An 18969-nucleotide genomic window follows, 5' to 3' on the forward strand; every position below is an offset into this window, starting at 1 on the left:
ATAATTAAGAGGCTCTCTTATTTAGTATACCGGATTTGAGAATAAGAGACTGTATGTGTCAATTATTTGTTGGCCAAAAAAACTCTCGACTATTTTCTCTTTCTCCTCTCTCTCTCTTTGTCTACGAAGATATTGAAAAATCAGAAGAGATATCTCTGAAAAATCGATTGAAAGCTCGGTTTGAGTGATTCAGTTTCTTGTGACCTCCGGCGATGCATGTAATCTGAGAACAAAGGGGGATGAGCTTGAGACCAGAGACGCTGAGCATGAGAAGCTTAAGTTGAAGTTGAAGAAACTTCAGCAGATGAAGGAGTTCAACCCTAACATGGTATAACCCTCTAGATCTATTGCTTTTGGTTCTCGATTTGGTGATTAGATTAGAATTTGGTTTGGTTTTGGATTGATAGAAGTTTGTGATTTTGGATTGATAAAGCTCTACTATTTTCTGTGAGTTTCATGTTTTGTCAATGTAGAGGTTATCATTAGAGATTATCCAACTCAGTGAGGTCTCTTATTGCTGCAATTGACAAAATTTTGCAGATGAAAAAAGAGTTGCAGAGAGTGGAATTTTCTGGTAAAGCTTTTGCATCCGCAGGTTGTCCTCCAACAAAGCTTTTAGCTGATGTTCAGCTGCTTGGTGATCTCATTTCTGTTTGGTTGCATTGGTGAATCTGACGTTTATGTGTCATGAACTTATGATTGTGCATGTAGAATTGATTGAAACAGAACTTATTAGCATTCTCTGTTTTGATTCTGAAGACATAGATAGTATCCATTGTTGATTTAGATTGTGCTTTTTAAAGACTACAATAGTGAATAGATCTGTACAAGTGTATTTTCTGTATTTGTTGGTTGTGACTTACAGAAAGAAAAAAAAAAGCATGGTATGGTAAATGAAATATTTCAATTCCAAATTCTACAAGGTGAATAAGCTAAAGAATGAATTTTAATCTCTATTGGTGTCATTGATTTGTTTGCTTTCTTAGTTTAGCTGTTGAGATGGAATCTCCATATGCTTATACTCTATATAATCTGGTTACTCCAAACACTATATATAATCTGGTTACTCTGTAACTTTGAATTAAAGTTGAATGAGTTTCAGGTTTGGACTCTCTGTTCTCTGTCAAACAAGGAATAACAAACCACAAACTTAGTGAAATCTCTGCTTTCGTTATCTTTAGTTTGAGCAAAACTAACAATTTTAATCTATCTTTCAGTCTGATCGATCTCTGGGACAGAAACTTGCAAGCCATCTGAACGTGAGGCCAAGCATCTCCAGTTATGTTAAGTCTCTCTGTGAGGTACTACACATAATCTCATCAATCCAAGCATCACCTTTGTTGTTGTTTCGTGTCCATATTTGCAACTTACTGCTCTTGTTCTTATTTGTAGATGTAGTATTTAAATGCCGCAATCTGCTTTCTTATCTGATCATGGTTTTTTCCTTTTTGCTATTCATCTACATGTCGATAGTGATAATGCTAACTACAAAGGCTAAACATTTCAGAGATTAGCTGCTTTCAGTATGGATTAGATGTGAATTGCTGCTGCTTTTTTTTCCTATGTTCATCTCTTTAAATAAAGAGTTCATGAGGAAATTCTATTTTTCTGATTCAATGGTGTGTGGCTTTTGAATTGTGCAGATATGCAAACCAAGATAGGCTAAGCTGCTTCTAATGGTTATCCTGAAAATTGATCTGACATTGTTTTGTTTTCGACAATTTTGGCATGTTTTCATTTTTGTTTCAAGGCAGACTGCATTTCTTTGTTTTACACATTTTTCATCATGTAAAACTTTTAATTTCAAAAAATTATATTTTAAAAAAATAAGAGACTCAAAATTATATCCCACCATTGGAGGGGATAATTTTAATTAGGAGATCAAAAGTTCTTATTTTTAAAACAGTACATAATATATTCATTAAAAATTCAAATAGTACATAAGAGGCTCAAAATTAAAACCTCCCAATGGGGATGCCCTTAGGTTTAGGCTTTATGCTTTATACTAACGGGCCAATAATGAATATCTACATAACAATAAAATTATTTATAACATGGTGCTATTAGAAATCACAATTTTAATTTTTTATATTTTAGCTAACATAAATGTTATTTATGGAATTTCGATTTGGTTCCCATCGTATCTTAACACTAGGATTTATCCCATGGTACACCACGGGTCCATTTCTTTTATTTTTTTGTTTGTTTTATAAATCAATAACCCGTGCATTCTGAAGAAATTAACAGTCAAATTTTTTTAACAAATAGATCAAAATTTAAGTTATATTTATGTGTTAGTTTTGTTTAGTATAAGATTATATAATTGTATTTGACTGTTAATTATAGGATTTAACTCCCAATTTACCGCAAAATAATTTGTTCTCTACATTATCATAAATTACTCAATTTAATATATCTAATATTCTAATATTGATAATGTTAGCAAAATAATGAAATGATAAATTATCTGTGTAACACTAAATTAAAGCTAATTAAATTTATATTCATATTGATCCAAATCATTCGCACAATATAATTTCCTTGCGTGTTATTTTAATTTTTAATTGTAAATATTCATTATATATTAAAATAACTCAAATGTAAAATAATATATATCTGGAAATACTTGTTTGGTTACAAAATCCTAAACAATTTTTAAAATAGATATCCGTTTATAAAAATTCAAATCACATCATATGCTGAAAAAAATCTAAAATTTTATTAACTCTATGTATTAAATAGTAATTCAAATAATTAAATATAAGATTAAATATAAGTGAAAGGAGAATTCTATTTTAATATAATATATTGCTTTAAATTAGGTAGATAGATTGTGTTTGGTTGTAAGGATTGTAGAAAATTTAGTTGGGACTTGTTTGGATACAAAGATAAGAGAGGATGACACAAAAATGTACTTCAAAAATGTTAAGATAGATACGATTTTGAACAACCAATAAGGATTAGTCACTTTATTATTTAACATTTTTGAAAAATACAATAGTTTTCTAAATTATGATATTTAAAAAAGGAAAAAATTAATCTATGGAAAAAAAATGTACAAAGTTCAACATACGCTAGAAAGTTTTAGAAAATGTTTCAGAACCATTATAAATAAGGACTAATATGCTTCCAACTACGAATGAGCATGAAAGTTTAATTTATCAAGCATCCAAAATTAAAAAATTTATTCGGTTTAATTGGATGTTTTATTTGAGTAAATAAAAACTTTTAAAATTTTCAATATTTATTGTATTTAATTTTTTAAAAAGTTTAAAATATTATAAATATCAAAACTTTTAAAAAGTTAAAAGATTATATATAAATATTTAAACTTTATAGAATATTTTAAAATATGATAAATACTTAAACTCCATAGAAAGTTTAAAATACTATAAATATTTAAACTCTAAAAAGTTTTAAGTAAAATTTTCAATATTTATTGTATTTAATTTTTTAAAAAGTTTAAAATATTATAAATATCAAAACTTTTAAAAAGTTAAAAGATTATATATAAATATTTAAACTTTATAGAATATTTTAAAATATGATAAATACTTAAACTCCATAGAAAGTTTAAAATACTATAAATATTTAAACTCTAAAAAGTTTTAAGTATCATTATTGGTTTGAGAAGTTTTGAGTATGTGTGGATCTAAAATTGAGTATATGGGTGAAGGTATCAATCAAAAACTAAATACATGTGCTGGCTATTTTGGTCTTCATGAATTGCACAAATCTTACAAAAAAATACTATGAGTTTGGTCTTGGAGTTTGCTGAGAATAAACAAAAAGTAAGTTGTGTGGCACTTTAAAACAAAAAGGTCCTGAATGATCATTCATTGGAAGAAAGCGAGGAAATGGACGAGGAAAAAGAAAAATAAGAGTATAACGAAGAACAGGATGGTGAAAGTAATGATAACAAATACCATGCAAAAATGACAATGAAGATGACAACAAAGAATATGGAGAGTCAATGAAAAAACACAAAGACATAAGTTATTTTTATTAGTTTGAATATGAGAAAACAAAATTGGTTCATGATTCTTAAATACAATTAATTTTTATATATTTTTAAATTATGTATTTGAAATAAAATTATTGCACTAATTGCATTAATAGTAATTTAAAGTTTTATAAGATAATATTTTATAACTATCATCAATTATTGATTTAAAGAAGTTTCAATTTGTATGGATCTAAAACCAAGTATATGGGTAAAAGTATCAATCAATACTGAGTACCTGTGGTGGCTATGCTGATCTTCATGAATTGCAAAAATCTTAAGAGAAAAAGACAATGATTTTGGTTTTGGAGTTTTGCTGAGAAGTCGTGTGTACTTTAAAACAAAAAGGTTTTGAATGATTATTCATTGGATGAAAGCGAGGACGTGTAGGGGGGTGTATTGAAACCATGATTTTGGAGGATTTTATGGGATTTAGGAAATTTGGAATTCTGATAGATTTTAGGAAAGTTGATATGATTTATGGTAAAATTCTTTCAAATTCCATCTAAAACCATGAGATTTGCATTTATGTATTCTTAACTAAACAAATCCTCCAGAATCTCTACAACTTATTAAAATCTAAATCCACAAACTGTTTTGAATAACAGTGGATTTTAAAGTAGATTTTTAAATCATCAGTTCAATAACAGTGGATTTCAGGAGAATTTTTAAAATCCAAGATTGAATAACAGAGGATTTGTAATTTTTACACAATTCACCTGAAATATCAAGTTGAATACACCCCCTAAGAGTATAACGAAGAAAACAGACGACGAAAGTAAAGATGAAAACTATCATGCAAAATTGACAATAAAGATGACGAGAAAGATTATGCAGAGTAAATGAAAAAACACGAAGACATAAGTAGTGACGGTCAATTCAATATTAGAAAATAAAATTGGTTCATGATTGTTTTGATCAGATTTGATTCTTAAACATAATTGATTTTCATATTTTTTTTATTGTGTATTTGAAATAAAACTATTGTCTTAATATTAATTTAATGTTTTTAAAAGATAATATTTCATAACTATCTTTAATTGTATATAATTTCATCTAAATATGTCAAATAAACCGACGCGTAGCATGGTTCAAAACCCAAACCGATAGTTTTAAATAAAAGCAATTGAAGTAAATAAACATACTGTGGTTTAATAAATAAATAAAAACATAAATATGAATTTTAAATTCATAAATCCTAATATTATTTATACTTTTTAATTATAAACTCTAAACCCTAACCATTTTTTTATAAACCCTAACCATGTTTTTATAAACCCAAACCGAAAGATAATTTTGTTTAATTAAAAAATCTAAACTCTAACCACTCTTTTGAAAACCCAAACCGACATATAATTTCTTTTAATTGTAAAACCTAAATCATAACCACTCTTTTATAAATCCAAACCGACATATAATTTCTTTTAGTTGTAAAATCTAAACTCAAACCACTCTTTTGTAAACCCAACCCGATATATAATTTTTTTTAATTGTAAAATCTAAACTCTTAATTTTATTTTGTAAACTTACACCTACATATAAACTTTAATCACTTTTTAAAAAACCCACCACCAGCCAAGCCACCAAGCCCTCTCTGATGAGTCTGAGATTCTGCCACCTGCTCACTCGCCATGCTCTAGGCTACACTCTCGCTGGCCTCGGGAACCTGTCTCGGACTGAAACAACTAGATCTATTTTTTTGTTTTTAATATTATAATTATCTAGTGATCTCATACTCACTAGCAACATTCAAATCAAACAGCGGAAATAAAAAACATTAAACCAATAAATTGAATAACCAATAACAAATAGAACAATAGCATCTATCCAACAACGCCAATAACATAAACCAAGTTATAGAACAATGAACCATCAACCTGAACAATCGTTCTAGACCACATCATTCCATACTAGCAACCTAACAACAGCATAGAACAAAAGAAATGAGCCTCTAGAACATCCTCCTCTTCATCGCCTTAATTCCACGATCACACTTTGCCTTCACCTGCACCACAAACAACAATTGAGATGCGTGAGTATTATCACAAATACTCTGTGAGCCGATCCTCCCATCTACTGGGCTATATACACAAGCGGATAGACAAACACAAACAATAAACAAAAGTAAGCAAACCAAACAACTCTGAACACACGTGACGACTCTGCGCACTTGCGTCGACCGACGCATTCCTTGCGTCGATTGATGCAACGCCCTTGCTCGACCGATGCAATCCTCCAAATCCCTAGCTGCGTCAACCGATGTACTCCTTGCATCGACCGATGCAGTTTCTCACGACTCCGTCAAATCCCTAATTGCGTCGACCTATGCAGTGGCGCGAAGGATCGCCGAAAGCGATCTCCTTCGTCTCCTCTCGGCTCCATGATGTTGAATCCGACCTCAACAGGCCAAAACCACCACGACAACCACGCACACACAAGCAAACAAGCAATCAATCACCCAAAAACATACAAAACACACACCTAAACGCGTAGATAAGCCATTGTCTCACACTCACCTTTGAGAAAGAAGAAACTGATACTAAACCCACGAAAATAGCCTCCTCAAAAGATTCTCTCACGTCCTCAGCCTCAGATCTCTACTCTCACGGACAGATCTCACAAGAAACGTCATAGAACTCTACAAGAACGCTCACATGAACTCTCTGGAAGTTTTCTTTCTTTTGCGGAAGGAACAAGTGACCAAACTTGGCAAGGGCGTCGAAATAACCTTTTATACTCGACCCCTAGGGTTTCCAAAACCCAAAACGCAACAACATGTTTGTTTAATTTAGGTTATCCCGCAAAATATACCTTGCGTCGACCGACGCAACTTTGCATCGATCGATGCACCTCCCAAACCGGGATTTTGGTTAACGGGCGTTACACTGACCACGACCATGACCACACCCATGACCTTTAACACGACCAGCGACTCCAACACCTCTAAAAATCTGCACTGCCAAGAACGGAAGGCTAAGAACCAAAAACAACTGAAACCACACAAGGAAGACAACTTAATGTGGAATCACATTGAAATCTCAAAGAGGATGTTCTAGGACCCCATGCCACACACAATTTACTAACCCACACAATCAATCAAGCATGCAATCCAAACATCGACGCACAAAGCACACATCAAACTCATACGTAGAACCGTATGGGATCGGATACCAAATTGAAACAACTCGACCCATTATTTTAACCAATATTACTAGTGATCTCATTAATCCAATAACAACCTAACACCAATCAAACAATAACATATAAGATAAACTAATACCATTAATCCAATAACCAATAATCAAATAACCGAATAAACATTATTTTCAATAATGTAAACAATGTCGTAAAACAATGAACCAACATCCTAGCACCATTCTAGTGACCCAACTCTAACAACCTAATAGAAGCCAGAAAAAAACCAAACGAGTTACTAGAACATCCTAATCTTCACTACCTTGATTCCATAATCACATTTTGCCTTTACCTGCACCACTAGGCCTGGGCATTTGGGTATCCGATCGGGTTTGGGTCGGGTATTTAGAATTTTCGGGTATTTTAGTAAATGGATCCTAGATCCATTTAGGTATTTCTAGTATTCGGATCGGATTTTGGATAAATACCCATCGGATTTGTATCGGGTTTGGATACCCAAAATCAATCCAAAATTAAATAGAACCGAACATAATGTCACTAACTTTTGTTTCCTTTTTCCCCATTGATTCGCTTCTGAAGTCTGAAACCCTTCTCCTTGGACCAAGATAATCGGATACATTCAAATAAACACATCAGCACATGTTTTAGACTAGATTATATGATACTTTCAAATAAACACATAAGCAAGCACATGTTTTTAGACAAGATAATCAGATACTTTCAAATAATCAGAGAAAAACATGTTTTCTACTTAGAGAACTTGATCAGATCAACAATACAATTAGACAAGGGATGAAACACAAATAATTTTAAATAAAACATGAAGCTAAATCAGAACCCACATAATTTAGCTAACACAAGTGAATAACAAGAACAAGAAACCGTAAAAAAAAGTTAAACAGATGTATCACCTTTGATTGCCACCGTGAAGTCTCAGACGAAGAGGAGTAGATTTTAGGGTTTTCCAGTTTGATAAATTGGGAGAAAATTAGGGTAAATGAGTTTACAAACTCTCGATGTTGCCGCAACAAGAAGATGAATGGGTTATGGAGGTGAAAGCAAAAAAAAAAGAGGAATCGGTAATAGAGGGTTGTGTCTTAAGGGGTTATGGAGCATCGAGTTTCATCGGATTTATTTTGGATTTCGGATAATACCCGATCGGGTTTGGGTATCCGTTGTTCATAAATCCTAGACCCATTCGGGTATTTTCTTCTATTGGATATGGGTTCAGTTTGGGTTTCTTGGATCGGGTTCGGGTTCGTGTTTCAGATCCGGGTATTTTCCCCAGGCCTAAGCACCACAAACAACAATTGAGATGCATTAGTATCATCACAAATACTCAGTGAAGCAATCCTCCCATCTACTGGGCTATACACACAAGCAGTAAGATCTCCACATGCATAAAAAAACAATCATAAATCAAACCAGGAAGAGAACAAGCATTCAACCGCATGCTGAGTGTTGGTGTCAAGCGATAATGGTCACTTGGTGTCTAGCGACACTGGTCACCTGGTGTCTAGCAACACTGGTCACCTGGTGTCAACCGACACCCCACCTCGACAACCCGAAAACCATAGCTGGTGTCGACTGACATCTCCACATAGTGTCGACCGACACTCACCAAATCTCTCACCCCGTCATGCCTTGGTGTTGACCGACATCCTCATGGTAGGACTGAGATAAAATCCGGTATCCGCGGATATCCGGATCTGGATAATAATTATTAAAATCCATCGAATACCGAATACAGATAATAATAAAAATGTGATTGGATATCCGGATCCGATAATAATATCCAATGTTTTATAATATGGCTTATTGGGGTATACATATGAAACAACCCATTTTTTTTTAAATAATATTAATTCACTACTGGTCACATACCCACTAACAACCTATCAACAATTAACAACAGCGGATAACAAAACAATCCCATTAAACCAATAAGAATTCCAACAATAACAATCCAATAGCCAATAATGCAATAAATCAATACCAGCAATGAAATAACCAAGTTCCAACATCCTACAATGTCCTATCAACTCAATACTAGCAACCTAACAAGAGCTAGACTACAATCAATCAAGTCTCTAGAACATCCTCCTCCTCATCGCCTTGATTCCACGATCACACTTTGCCTTTACCTGTACACCACAAACAACAATAGAGATGTGTAAGTATTATCATAAATACTTAAATACTTAGTGAGACCGTCCTCCCATCAACTAGGTTATACACACAAGCATCTAAGACTCTCATGTTTAAGCAAACAAACACACACAAACAATACATCAAACCACGAAAAACAAGTCTCGGATGAGACTGGTGTCGACCGATGCTACATCGGTATCGATCGATGCTTGCACAACATGGTGTCGATCGATGCTACATCGGTATCTATCGATGCTTGCACGACATGGTGTCGATCGATGCTTCTTCTGCAGTTGCGAACTGCACGAATACGAATGTCGATCTTCCGTTTCAAATCATCTCGAAACCGTCCCAAACTCACCCAAACACCTCGGGAACCTATGGTAAACACGAAAACAACGAACCCAAGCAAGCAAACATCACAAGCAACAAAGAACAACCCAAACAAAACATATCTCATGCTTAGATCAACCATGGTCAAGCACTCACCTCTTTTACAGGAAGATTGGGTTGAGAAACGGTGGAAACAACACCTTAGGAACCTTCTCCTTTGTTCCCATCAACATCTCTCCCTTCTCCAGCCACAGATCCCTCCAAAAACGCCAAGAACAGACCCAAAAACTCACAGAAACACTCTCCAACGCTTTCTCTCCTTTTTCTCTCTTTTTCGCTTAATAGCGACAAAACAAAACTCCCCAAAACCCTTAATTCGTCGCTTCTTCACTTATAAATGCGAATTGAGGATTTTTAATTGAACCAAACCAAACCAAACAGCAATTAAAACAAACACGACCAAACCGTAACACATGGTGTCGATCGATACACCAAGGGTGTCGATCGACATTCAGAACAAAAATGCAATATTTGGTTCGCGGATGTTACAATTCTCCCCCACCAGTAACGATTTGTCCTCGAATCCCGCAACATTGTCCATCCGTCAAGGACTTCCGTGCCACCGTCAACACGGCACGCACGTCCTCCGACCAGACTAAACACCGTCAGCAAAGGTTTCCCGTGCAACTGTCGCAACAGCCATCACACCTCCAACTGAACCATGTGGTCTCCCTCTAGCCAATATACTCACATCAAAGACACTATTTGCTCGCAACTCAGTGCTTCCCCCGTCCGTGGTCGCAACCAACGAACATGCCGGCTCGCTATCAGGCCAACCGCCTTAAGCTACGGCATCCAGGAAGTCACTCACACACACTCCACCCGCTCTCGGGTCGCAACCCTCGAGACATACCGGCTCACTGTCGAGCCACGGCTCACAGCTACGGTAAATATCCCGCTCTTGGGTCGTTACCCTAAGCGCGCTCTCGGATCGTCATCCGAAGCAACATACCACTCCCACTCTCTGGCCACAAAGTCCATCGAGCTATCGGTATCAAATGAGTTGGGCCTACACGACCTTGAGCAAAAAAAAATCTGATGCCATCGAGTATCTCCCGGCTAGATCTACCTCAACACTTCCCACAAAAATTCCCCTTTTAGAAACTTTCTAAATCTGGAAACCTCCTTTTTGTGGAAACTTTCTATTTATGGAAACTTCCAAAAATAGTACCCCGAGCTATTTCTTTTTTTTTCCCATGACAACAACAGTCAAACATAAAGAAAAATACTCATCTTATTAATCTTAAAAATGTCATAATCGTTACAACCTCAACGAAATACAAAAGAAAAATAAGATACAACAATCCAAGCCATCAACCCGCATCCTGAGCACCACCTCATCTTGGTACTTAGTCGCACAACCAACCACCCCTAAGCGACCAAGTATCAAGAGAGATGGGCTGGAATATTCCGTACCTGCTCCAGCCACGGACTACAACTTGGATCCGACTAGATAAGCTCAAGTCGCAGCCTACTTCTCAAACCACTTCATAAACCTTGCCTTCATCCTCGCCTCGGGCTCCCAAGTCTGCTCCCCTACTCCATCACAGTCCCACAATATTCTCATCAAAGGAATCTTCTTCTTCCAAAGTTCCTTGACCCTCCTCCCGAGCACCCTCAATGGTCTCGCCACCAAAGTCATGTTGGGCTGAAGATCCTCAGGAATCTTAGGCAACAACCGATCACCCTCGTGAAGACACTTCCTCAGCATCGACACATGAAATACCTTATGGAACGCACACATAACCTCAGGCAACTCCAGCCGGTATGCTACTGGTCCCACCCGCTCAACTACCCTGAACGGACCCATGTACCTCGGACTCAACTTAGTCTCTGTCAATGACCTGTTCGGACCCCGCAACATGGCTATATTGAGGTACACTCTATCACCAACCTGAAACTCAAGATCCTTCCTCCTCTTATCAGCATAGCTCTTCTGCCGATCCTGAGCCTCCTTCATGTTCAGCCTCAAAACCCGAATCTTCTCTGAGGTCTCCTGAACAAAATCCGCACCATATATGCTCCTCTCCCCCCACCTGAGTCCAACATAACAGTGTACGACACGGCCTCCCATACAATGCCTCATAAGGGGTCATCCCACTACTCGCCTGATAGCTGTTGTTGTAAGCAAACTCCACCAAGCTCAAATGATCTGCCCAATGACCACCCCAATCCAACATGTACATCCTCAGTAAATCCTCCAAAATCTGGATCGTCCTCTCCGACTGACCGTCCGTCTAAGGATGGTAGGCTGTACTCATATGCACCTTTGTGCCCATCTCTGCATGAAACGCCTTCTAGAGCACCGAGGTGAACTCGGAATCTCTATCAGAAACAATACTAGCAGGCACACCATGCAATCTGACTATCTCCCTCACGTATTTCTTGGCTAAAACCGCTGCTCCATCAGTTTTCTTGATAGCAGACTTATTCAAACGGTCCACAATGACCCAAATCGCATCAAACATCCTCGACACAGGCAACCCCACCACGAAGTCCATCGTGGGCAAACTCTGTAATAATCGACCAGGAACCTGATGCTCCGCCTTCACTAGCTGGCAAGTATCACACTTTGCCACCCAGTCGGCTACGTCCTTCTTCATCCCGACCTAGTGATGATACTGCTTGAGGTCACAGTACATCTTGGTCGCTCCTGGATGAATAGAGAACTTGCTCGAATGAGCCTCTCTAAGTATCTCCTGCCTCAAATCCTCACCCTTGGGCACACAGACCCGACCATGCACAAGGATAGTACCATTAGAAGAGACCTGATACTCTGAACCCGCAGCCTTGGAGGCATTAACCAGCCCCTCATCGCTCTCCTGAGCTAACCGCACTCTCCTCAACAAATCTGCTCGATCAGCTGCCTCCAAACCCAGAGGTTCCTGTGAGTTAGCACACAACCTCAATGCACTAATCTCACCTACCAACGCCTCCATATCCTGCTCCTGAGCCGAAGCCGCCCGCTTCCGACTCAAGGCATCTGCCACTAGGTTAGCTTTACCAGGATGGTAAGCTATGTCCAGATCATAATCCGCTACTAACTCCATCCAACGCCTCTGCCTCAAATTCAGCTCAGGCTGAGTAAAAATGTACTTCAAACTCTTGTGATCTGTAAATACGTGTACCTTCCCGCCATACAGATAAGACCTCCAAATCTTCAGAGCAAAGATCACTGCTGCCATCTCCAAATCATGAGTAGGATTATTAGCTTCATGCTTCCGCAACTACCGCGAAGCATAGGCTATAACCTTCCCCTGCTGCATAAGCACACAACCTAACCCCACTCCAGAAGCATCTGTATACACAACGTAAGGCTCGTTCTGCTCAGGCAGTGCTAACACCGGCATGGTAGTCAACATCTGCTTGAGGCTTGGAAAACTCGCCTCACACTCCGGTGACCACACAAATGGAACTTCCTTCCCTGTAAGCTTAGTCATCGGCTGAGCCATACTCGCAAAACCCCGAACAAACCTCCTGTAGTAACCCGCTAACCCCAGAAAACTCCGGATCTCAGTGGCACTCTGCGGCCTCGGCCTTTCCCTGATGGCCTGAATCTTCTCGGGATCCACCGAAACTCCCTCTGCAGAAACTTTGTGGCCTAAGAACCCCATCTAACGCTGCCAGAAACTGCACTTACTCAGCTTAGCAAACAACTTCTGCTCCCGCAGCTTCTCTAGAACTGCCCTCCAATGTACAACATGCTCCTCAAGACTCTTGGAATATACCAGGATGTCGTCGATGAAAATGATGACTGACTCGTCCAGAAACTCCTGGAACACGCTGTTAATCAATCTCATAAACGCAATTGGCGCGTTAGTCAACCCGAAAGCCATCACCACAAACTCATAATGCCCACACCTCGTCCTGAAAGCCGTCTTTCTCACATCTGCCTCATGTATTGGAATCTGATGATAACCTGATGCTAAGTCGATCTTGGAGAACCAAGTAGCACCCCTCAACTGATCCAACAACTCATCAATTCTCGGGAGAGGATACTTGTTCTTCACAGTGACTCGGTTCAAACCCCGATAGTCGATACACAACCAGAAACTCCGTCCTTCTTCTTAACAAACAGCACCGGTGCTCCCCACGGTGAACAACTAGGACGGATAAAACCCATACTCAACAAATCCTCCAGCTGCTTCTTCAGCTCTGCCATCTCTGCTGGAGCCATCCTGTAGGGGGCCTTAGACAACAGCGTGGTCCCCGGTTCCAACTCTATCGTGAAGGGATCAGACCGAGATGGTGGTAACCCCTGCAACGACTGGAACACATCCTCAAACTCCTCCACAACCGGAATACCTCCAACAGAAGACTGCCCCCACTGACTCCAGCATCGAAATTATAACCAAATAGGCCTCACGCCCCTTCTCGATCATCTTCCCAGCCTGAATGTCCGAGATCACGAGACTCCCCAAAGTCGGTCTAATACCCTGAAAAACCAACTTCCCTCCTGGACGCTCAAACTCCACTCTACCCAGATAGCAATCCAGATGCACCTTATGCCGATGCAAACAATCCATCTCGAGAATCACATCATACAACTCCACTGGACTGATAAGCAAATCCGCTGGCCACGACTCCTCCATGATCTGAATATCAACTCCTCTAGCTCGTCCAATAACTCTCTGGAACTTGCCTCCCGTAACTCTGACAACTCATGTACGCTCCCCGGAGTACCCTCTGATTCCCGCACTCTCTGCACACTCCGAAGTGATGAAGCTATGAGAAGCTCCAGAATCGAACATAACATGAGACTTAAACCCGCCCACCAACAAGGTCCCTACACAAACCTCATGTGTTGAGAACCTAACATCCGATCACAAGCAAAAACAAACATAATCTGAACTATTGAATTGACCAAGTTCGAGTCTCAGAAGTTATACATGTGATCGCTCCTGCACTTGTGCCACCGGTCTCCACAGTCGAGTACACCCGCGACGTCAGATCAATCCAACCCACTGGCTGCACACACCAACTTGTTCAAAAACAGAGGTCGGCCTCTTCATCCTTCAAGCTTTGAGTGGAATTCAAGGAGGGGCGCACTGCAGGGAGGGTCTGTAGATAACTCGTCGGGGCGGGACTTCTTTGGGAAAAAGAACTTGAATACCACCATCTCGCTCTTTCCATTCTTCGGTGCTACCTTTTCTTTCTAAGAGATGGGGTTGGGGTTGTGGGGGAGAAAGAGGGGGTGTTGCTAGCTCGGTAGGCGCACAGGCGCGGGTTCCCACCGCTTACTTTTCAAAGACAAACTACTCCTAAACCAAGCCTGAACACGTTTCCAGTTGTTGATCGACGCGTGTCGTGATCACTAGGCATATACAAATATTCCTTACCAGGTGTCCAGCGAGAATGTTTTGACTACGTAAGCGAAGCAGAGATTTGATTCTCGTGTTGCGAGTGTCGTGTCTCGCGTTTCGAATTCATTTCGGCACTGAGTGTCTTCTTTCCACTAGGCTGAAATATGGCTGAGTTCTGCACACTTGCACCCCTGGCGGACCTCCAGCCTGAACCGCTGCTACTGCCATCTGCTGTAACTTGGGACAACGAAGCTTAATATGCCCCGTCTCTCTGCAGTAGTAACACACTTGAATATCTGCCTGCGGCTCCGTCACCGCCCGCTGCTCCATCACTCCTCGCTGCTCACCTCTCTGCGGACAGTTGGTCACCTTGTGGTCCTTGCTACCACACCCAAAGCATCTCGCACCACCGTACCTCGATCTCTGCACCTTGTGGTCCCCTGTTAGGAACAGAATGCGGCTGGAACCGCTGTGGCTGCACCGGAGGACCGACCACAACCACCTGTGACCTTAAGTCATCCTCTATCCCAGCTGCAACCTCAACCAGCTCCGCTCTCGTAGCATAGCTCCTCACTCTGCACCGAGTCCTCAGATCATCCCGCAGAGCCAACAAGAACCTCTGCACCTGAGCCGACTCTGGCTCCCATGCTCGCCCTGCATACCCCACAAGCCGAATGAACTCTGCATCCAGCTCCCGCACTGTACGGTCCCCCTGAGTCAACCCCAAGAATCGTGCCTCCATGCGATCAAGAGCCTCCTGTGGAAAATACTTGGAGTTATACTCCCTCACAAAATCCCCCCCAAGTCATATCCCAATGCACCCTCCGTGCTGTCACCGACCTCCACCACACACGTGTATCACCTGACAAGTAGTACACTGCCAAATCCACCCTGAACTGGTCGGGACACCGACGCGAAAGGAAAAGATCCTCCATCCGCTCTCTCCACTCATCCGCTACACTCGGATCTGTACCTCCCGAGAAATACCCCGCTCTCACTCGCTGCAGCTGCACCATCATCTGCATATACTGAGCATCCACTACCTCGGCCCCCGGCTGCACACCTGCCTGCACACCCACCACAAGCTGCACCGCTGGAACCTGCCCACCAACCACTAGCGGTACTACTGGAACCTACCGACCAACCACTGGCGGCACTACTGGAACCTGCCCACCAATCACTGGCGGCACCACTGGAACCTACCCACCAACTCCTGGCGGCACTACTGCTGGAAGTCGCTCCAAATCCTGAGCTAAGAAGCCCATCATGACATCCTCCCTGCCTGGAGCACCCCCTGCTGCAACCCCCACACCCGGGGCAACACCGTGACCGACACCGGGCCCATCCGCCCTGTCGTCACCCAAACCAGCCTGGTCTCCAGACACACTAGGATGAACCTGTGACTCCGCTACCTCCTCACTGGCCATGCTCTGGGTCACACTCTCACTGGCCTCGGAAACCTGACCTCGTCCCCGACCACGACCACGACCACGTCCACGACCACGACCACGACCGCGACCAACAGCATCCTCACCTCTAACCATCTGTATCACCAAGAACAGAAGGCTAAACAACAAATAATTCTCATAACACAAGAACACAACTCACCGTGGAATCACAAAGCAGGCTCGAAGAGGATGTTCTAGGACCTCATGCCACACAAAATTGACTGACTCACACAATCAACTCTAGCATGAAATCAACAGCAAAAGCACAGTGAACCCTAGACCTTGAACCGTAAGGGCTCTGATACCAAAATGAAACAACCCATTTTTTTTTTTAATATTAATTCACTAGTGGTCCCATACCCACTAACAACCTAGCAACAATCAACAACAGCGGATAACAAAACAATTCCATTAAACCAATAAGAATTCCAACAATAACAATCCAATAGCCAACAATGCAATAAATCAATACTAGCAATGAAATAACCAAGTTCCAACATCCTACAATGTCCTATCAAGTCAATACTAGCAACCTAACAAGAGCAAGACCACAATCAATCAAGTCTCTAGAACATCCTCCTCTTCATCGCCTTGATTCCACGATCACACTTTACCTTTACCTGCACACCACAAATAACAATTGAGATGCGTAAGTATTATCATAAATACTTAGTGAGGCCGTCCTCCCATCTACTAGGTTATATACACAAGCATCTGAGACTCCCATGTTTAAGCAAACAAACAAACACAAACAATACATCAAACCACGAAAAACAAGTCTCGGATGAGACTGGTGTCGACCGATGCTACATCGGTATCGATCAATGCTTGCACGACATGGTGTCGATCGATGCTACATCGGTATCGATCGATGCTTCTTCTGCAGATGCGAACTGCACAAACACGAACGTCGATCCTCCGTTTCAAATCATCTCGAAACCGTCCCAAACTCATCCAAACACCTCGGGAACCTATGTAAACACGAAAACAACAAACCCAAGCAAGCAAACACCACAAGCAACAAAGAACAACCCAAACAAAACAGATCTCATGCTTAGATCAACCATGGTCAAACACTCACCTCTTTTATAGGAAGATTGGGTTGAGAAACGGAGGAAACAACACCTTAGGAACCTTCTCCTTCGTTCCCAGAAACAGCTCTCCCTTCTCCAGCCACAGATCCCTCCAAAAACGCCAAGAACAGACCCATAAACTCACGGAAACACTCTCCAACGCTTTCTCTCCTTTTTCTCTCTTTCTCGCTTAACGGCGACAAAACAAAACTCCCCAAAACCCTTAATTCGTCGCTTCTTCACTTATAAATGCGAATTAGGGATTTCTAATTGAACCAAACCAAACTAAACAGCAATTAAAACAAACACGACCAAACCGAAACACATGGTGTCGATCGATACACCAAGGGTGTCGATCGACACTCAGACCAAAAATGCAATATTTGGTTTGCGGATGTTACAACATAAACCCAAAATGTGTTAATTCTTGGCCCAACTAAAAAACCTAATCCCCAAACCTTGTCTTCATAGACTCCTCATCTCGACAGCCACCAAAAAGATCAACTCCACCAAAGCACCATCAAATTGCCTTCAACCGCCATCTCGTCCTCCCCTCCCCTTCCCCTCAGAGCAACTGGAATTACTTTTCTCATGGCAGATCTGGGTTGTTTCCGGTGATCAATCATGGTGGATCCCCTCAGTTTGTAGCTGACGATGATCAAAGCTTGTCCAACGGTTGTTTGATGGTGGTCAATGATGGATCCGGATATCTGGCGGAGATCCGGATTTTTAATGGATATCCAAACTTCGGATATCCAGTGTACACAGAAACAGATTCGGATATGAAAATTACAAATCCGTCGAAACCGGATTCAGATCCGGATATCCAATTCGTTACAGAGCTACCTCCTGGTGTCGATCGACACCGACCCCGCAACATCATTCTCGATGGTTTGCTTTCCGCCTTCCACCGTGTCCAATTCGGCCAAGACTCTTCTAGAGGCCATTAGAAACCTTAGTAACCACGAATCACACAAAACAAGCATGAAAAACAATCAAACAAGTCACATAATCACATAAATAAGTCACATAATCACAAAAATATATATCTTAGCTAAGATAAGCCATGATCATGCACTCACCTTTCGAATAGGTAGATTTTGAACCCAAAACGATAAAGCTAGCACCACAGCAACCTTCCCCACACGTCCTTAGCATTATATCCTCACTTTCAAGGAAGAAATCTCACCAATAGACACAGAGAACTTCCATAAACCTCAAGAACACTCACCTGAACTTTTCTCTCTTCTTTTATCTCTTGAAAGTGTCAAAAGCGGCTAAAGACTTAGAAAGTCAAGTTTTTCCCTAATAAACTTGTATCTTAGAGTTTTTCTAAACCAATCACGCAAAACCGGGAATTAAAAATCGAACCGAAACCCAACCACATAAGTTGTCAATCGGCATCCACCACTAGTGTTGATTGACATCCTTACCAGAAAACC

The 18969-nt window shown here is 40.5% G+C and overlaps 1 long non-coding RNA gene across 2 annotated transcripts; it reads left to right on the top strand.

The window, feature by feature from the left end:
* Positions 1 to 37: 37 nt before the first annotated feature.
* On the top strand, positions 38 to 1903 carry LOC104758032 (uncharacterized). 2 transcript variants are annotated; one of them, XR_015587748.1, is made up of 5 exons: positions 48 to 328; positions 541 to 595; positions 1218 to 1301; positions 1393 to 1523; positions 1644 to 1879. It is a non-coding gene; the product is annotated as an uncharacterized LOC104758032 (long non-coding RNA). The 2 variants fall into 2 exon arrangements; XR_762609.3 differs by lacking the exon at positions 1393 to 1523 and having other exon boundaries at positions 38 to 328; positions 1644 to 1903.
* The last annotated feature ends 17066 nt before the right edge of the window (positions 1904 to 18969 follow it).

Source organism: Camelina sativa, chromosome 17 (assembly GCF_030686135.1).
Source record: "Camelina sativa cultivar CO46 ecotype springtype chromosome 17, ASM3068613v1".
Taxonomy (NCBI): Eukaryota; Viridiplantae; Streptophyta; class Magnoliopsida; order Brassicales; family Brassicaceae; genus Camelina; species Camelina sativa.